Source organism: Pituophis catenifer, unplaced genomic scaffold (assembly GCF_029215685.1).
Source record: "Pituophis catenifer annectens isolate HBS135680 unplaced genomic scaffold, rPitCat1.0.hap2 SCAF_6, whole genome shotgun sequence".
NCBI lineage: Eukaryota > Metazoa > Chordata > Lepidosauria > Squamata > Colubridae > Pituophis > Pituophis catenifer.
The window spans coordinates 99,256,102-99,261,649 of NW_027256886.1; the positions used below are offsets into that span (position 1 = coordinate 99,256,102).

The 5,548-nt window shown below is 43.1% G+C and overlaps 1 non-coding gene across 1 annotated transcript; it reads left to right on the forward strand.

Moving 5' to 3' along the window:
* Window positions 1-4,402: 4,402 nt before the first annotated feature.
* On the forward strand, window positions 4,403-4,511 carry LOC139318890 (U6 spliceosomal RNA). Its single transcript, XR_011600542.1, has one exon. It is a non-coding gene; the product is annotated as a U6 spliceosomal RNA (small nuclear RNA).
* Window positions 4,512-5,548: the final 1,037 nt, after the last annotated feature.

Sequence of the window (5,548 nt, forward strand, 5' to 3'; positions counted from 1 at the left end):
TTTCAGATGGCTGCTTACACAGGGCATATATGGACTTTTCTAGCAGTGGTCAGGCTGGTTTGCTTTTAAAAATGCCCATCTCTGTGTGATTGGGAGGGTTGCAGTATATGGAAAGGATAATAACCACAACCTGATTAGAGACAATGGAACAACTTGCCTCTGAGAGTTTTGGGTGTTTTCGGAGAGTTTCTGGTGGAAAAGAAGAAAAGATTGGTCAACAATTTCTCTTGGATGGTATAAGGACTTCTGCCTTAATGGTCCTCTGAGGTCCCTTCTAACCCTAGGATTCTATAATTCCATGATAAGGATGATGAAAGTCTCTACTCTCAGCTATTTGAAGGATGATATTTGAATGTTGGCCATGCTATTGAAAGCAATGATATCTGATACGATATGAACATTCAGGGCATGAGAATTCAATCTCTGATACCTTACACCAGTCTCTACTTCTTCCTATTTTCAGTTTTCATCTATGAATCAGTTCTGAGTATGCCAAACTGATGGAATTGCAGATTTTAAATGTGTTGACGCTTCCTAAAAGAATCCTGGGTTTTTGCATGCATTAAATCTGCCCACAGACAGGTGTTTGGTGGCTTCTTTCACCATTGGAAATTATTCTGTAATTCTATAATTTCCCAGTGCCTGCTGGGAAATTCTGGGACCTGAAGTCCACACAATTGCCGAAGTTGAGAAACACTGCCCTAGACATTCAAAGAATTCTTTGATCTTGCATTCTGTTGGAAAACATTTCTATGAAATTTGATTTGTGATGGTTGAATTGCTCAATTATTTCAATCACTACATAACAGAGCCATCAACCATGGAATATGCATATGCAAAGTAACCCTAAAATAGGGAGCAGAAGGAAAATGCCACACTACATCCCCAGGCATTATATTACTCAATCTTTTTTTCTGTAAAAAGGGTGACACATATGACTCAGAAGGAGTCAGTCTGTGGCCTCCAAAGACTATGTTCAAAAGTTTTGACCCACTTTGAAATCTCTTTAAAAAAACAACTGCAACACCTGTAGCACCTTAAAAAGATAAAGAAGTGGTGAAACCTAACTTTTTTTGCCACCGGTTCTGTGGGCATGGCTTGTTGGGCATGGCTTGGTGGTGGTCATGTGACTGGGTAGGCATGGCCAACTCTTTTTTTTTTTTTTACTTTTTAAAGCATTTTTAACTAGTAAAAAATGCTTTAAAAAGTAAAAAAAAAAGGTTCTGATTATCAACACCTGACCAGCCTGACTCCCCTTGCCAAGCCAGACCCAATGCCTCCGAGCCCTGAAGATTGCCCAGCTTTCTATCTCAGCCACTCAGTCCGGGAGATGACAGGGGGAGGGGGGGGAGAGAAAAACAAAGCGCTTGGCTGCTCCCCCTTTTCACAAAACAGTGCTTTGTTTCTCCGGAACCGGTAGTAAAAAATGCTTAAAAAGTAAAAAAAAAAAAAAAAAGTTCCAACCATCGCACGTCACTCAGCTGATCATCGGAACTTTTTTTTTTTTTTAATTACTACCGGTTTGGTGAACCGGTAGCATTTTTTACTACTGGTTCGTGTGAACCAGTCCGAACCGGTAGCATTTCACCCCTGGGATAAAGGCATTCCTTCAAACATAAATTGCTTTCTGCTACAGGTCATGGCCCTGTCCATTTTGGAACATGTCCATCAACATGCACTACAACCATTGAACCAACAAACATGGCACAGATTTCTTCCTTCCTTGTAGTGTTCACCACTCACAACTTTTAAATAGGAAGCCCTTCATCTGTATAATTCCATTTCAAATTCTCAGGGTCAAATATTTATAGGTTTGGAGAGGAATCGGGCTTTCCTGAAGACACAGACGCCTAGAACACAAGGAGGAAGACCAAAGTGAAACTCTCCGCTCCAGAAGAAGTAATCCTTGTTTAACAATGGTAATTGGGATTGGCAACACAATAGCTAAATGCTGTAGCTACAGCACAATGTGTGATGACTCCCCCTGGACATTTCCCCAGTTATCTCTCCAGAGCTTGAAGAAAGATGAACCAGTTCCAGGCACAACTGGAAGGGAGTTGGTCAGTGGCTCCAAGCAGCCATCTGAGAGTGATTTGGCTGAGGCACAGCTGCAGCAGGACAGCCCTGAGGCTCCAGGTGGGGAAAGCACACAGCTGCAGCCAGACAGTGAACAGGAAGAGGAACTGCCTTCTGCACCTGATCCAAGAACACGTAGGGCAGAGAAAAGGCAGGTGCAGAGAAGGTCAGCCCGACTATTCACAAGGAGGCAGCCTCAACCTTCTTGATGGGCTGCACTAGAAGCTAATCTATTTAGAGCAACAAAGAGAGGGAAGTGATGATGGGAAGGTGTTTGTTTCCTAGCTGTGTTTTTCTGGTCATTGTGATTCTTTCTTGCTTTGGATTGACCCCGTGCCTTCACTTTGGATCATGCCTTGTGAATCCTCTTGTATTGTGGATTTAATTTTTCCTGGTGGGTTTATATTGTTTGGGAGACTTGTGGACTCACTGGCCATTGCTCTGTGGACTCGCATCAGTCTGCCTTTGGCTGGACTTAATTGGGACAGTTCGGGGGGTTTTGGTGAAGGGAGCTGCAGGAGAATATTAATAAACCCAATAAACCACAGTTCCGTGTGTGTGTGTGTGTGTGTGTGTGTGAGAGAGAGAGAGAGAGAGAGAGAGAGAGAGAGGGAGGGAGGGAGGGAGGGAGGGAGGGAGAGAGAGAGAGAGAGAGAGAGAGAGAGAGAGAGAGAGAGAGAGAGAGAGAGAGAGAGAGAGAGACAGCACACAATGTGACATTTATGATGGCAGTTGTGGTAGTCCTAGTTGCCATCGTTAGATGGATTCTGTGTGGTCCTAGCATCCCTCATGTCATGTGTTCAGCAGTTCTGACTTCCTGCCAGCTTCCCCAATGACTTAGTCTGTGAGAAGATGGCAGTGATGATCACAAATGGTGATCATGTGACCATGGGTCCTTACAACATTATAATTGTGAGCTGGTTGCCAAGAGTTTGCAATCATGTGACTCTAAGGACACTGCGACAGCCACAACTTCAAGACCCAGTTGTAAGTGACCCTTGTTCAGTGCCTTTGTAACTGTGAGCAGTCTCTGAACAAGAGATGGTTCAACAAGGAATATTTTATTTTATATGGATTGAGATTGTATTTTATTCCTGTATTTATTTCCACACATACACAATGTATTGATACAATCCAGTAATATATACCATATTTTCCGGCGTATATGATGACTTTTTAACACATGAAAATCTTCTCAAAAGTCGGGGGTCGTCTTATACGCCGGGTGCCGTTCTCCTGTAACCAGGCAGACCAGCCCAAAAGGCTCTGACGAGCCTTAAATGGCTCTGGCGATCCAAGCCCTGACAATCTGCTAATCAGGCAACTCAGTTGGGATCGCCAGAGCCATGGAGAAGGGAAAAAGTTTCCCCCCTCCAGCTTGCTTACCTTAGCTGCTTGCCTTGCCTTGCTTTGCTTGCCTGAATCCATTCCATCAGCAAGCAACTCCCTGCCTGCAATCAAGAGTTGTGGACTTCAACTCCCAGAATTCCTCAGTCAGCAAAACAAATCTGGCTGAGGAATTCTGGGAGTTGAAGTCTACAAGTCTTAAAGTTGCCAAGGTTGGAGACCCCTGTTCTATTGAGTAAGTTTTTTTCCCCTTTGGGATCTTTAAAATAAATAGTTAATTGGGTTTTTTTTTTTAGTTGTTCTTTTTTAGACCTAGCCATTTAAAGTTTAGGAAGTTTTAAATTTAGCTTTCATATAAAAATAAAAATAAAAATAAAATAAAATAATATTTGTGCAGCTTTCTGAGATTTAGTGTGTTTTTGTAGTGTTTCACTCTAACTACACAAACACACAAAATCTCACAAAGCTATATGTGGAATTTTGTGTGTGTAAAGTGTGAAAGTTGGGTTTTGGGGCTTTTTGTGGCTGTGTGAAGTTCCTGCTTGTTGCAGGGGCCATTTTGGGTCTAGCACAGCTGCTTTTACATTGTGGGTGAGCCAGTTGTGTTGTGTTGTGTTGTGTGTGTGTAAAGTGTGAAAGTTGTTTTTTTGGGCTTTTTGTGGCTGTGTGAGATTCCTGCTTGTTTCAGGGGTCATTTTGGGTCTAGCACAGCTGCTTTTACATTGTGGGTAAGCCAGTTGATGTTTTTTAATTTTTATTTGGTGTGCGTTGGAAGAGGGGTAGTCTTATACGGCGAGTATAGCCCAAACCCTATATTTTAAAAGGAAAATTCAGGGGTCGTCTTATACGCCCAGTCGTCTTATACACTGGAAAATATGGTATTTTAGTCTTATAAGGTTTGCTAAGGCATAGACCAGTGAACACACTAAGGCTTAATTCTGAGTAGACATGTATATTTCTGTTACTATTTGTCTGAATTATGCTTTAACTTCGGCAGCACATATACTAAAATTGGAATGATACAGAGAAGATTAGCATGGCCCCTGTGCAAGGATGACACGCAAATTTGTGAAGCGTTCCATATTTTTCACCAGGCTCAAGGTTGACTCAGCCTTCCATCCTTTTGAGGTAAGTAAAATGAGGACCTGGTTTGTGGGGGCAATAAGCTGACTTTGTATAAAAAAGAACACCGCTTAGGGGAGGGTTTGGGGGGGGGGGAATTTGGGGAGAAAATGTATTTGTAAAACTTTTTAAATAAATAAATAAAAAAAAAGAACACCGCTTAGGGGCCCCCGAAAGCTCTACTAAGCAGGTATATACAAAAGGATGAAGACTATTGCTTAACGCATTGTAAGCCGCCCTGAGTCTCTGGAGAAGGGCGGCATATAAATCGAACCGATAAATAAACTCTCTGGGTTTTTTGTTTTTTTTTTAGCAAAATGAAGAATCTTATTTTTATTTTATTTTATTTATTTTTATTTTTCAATTTATATACCGCCCTTCTCCCTGAGGACTCAGGGCGGTGCACAGCCAGAATTAAAAACATGAAATACAAATATTAAAAACAATTAAAATCTATATAAATTTGGCCCAAAATTTAAAAACCACAAACCAATTAAACATTTAAAAATTTTAAAAAATTTCTTCCTAAGCCAGCCCGTCTTGCTGGAAAAAGTGGGTTTTAAGGGCACGGCGGAAGGCACTGAGGTCTTGGATTCTCCTTATCTCCGGGGGCAACTGATTCCAGAGGGTAGGTGCCCCCACAGAGAAGGCTCTCCCCCTGGGGGTCACCAGCCTACATTGATTGGCTGATGGCACCCTGAGGAGGCCCTCTCTGTGGGAGCGCACGGGTCGATGGGAGGTCGTCGGTAGCAGCAGGCGGTCTCGGAGATAGCTAGGCCCTATGCCATGGAGCACTTTAAAGGTGATAACCAACACCTTGAAGCGCACCCGGAAGACCACCGGGAGCCAGTGCAGCTCACGCAGGAGTGGTGTTACATGGGAGCGCCATGCTGCTCCCATCACTACCCACGCTGCTGCATTCTGGACCAGCTGGAGCCTCCGGGTGCCCCTCAAGGGGAGCCCCATGTAGAGAGCATTGCAGTAGTCAAGGCGAGAGGTGACG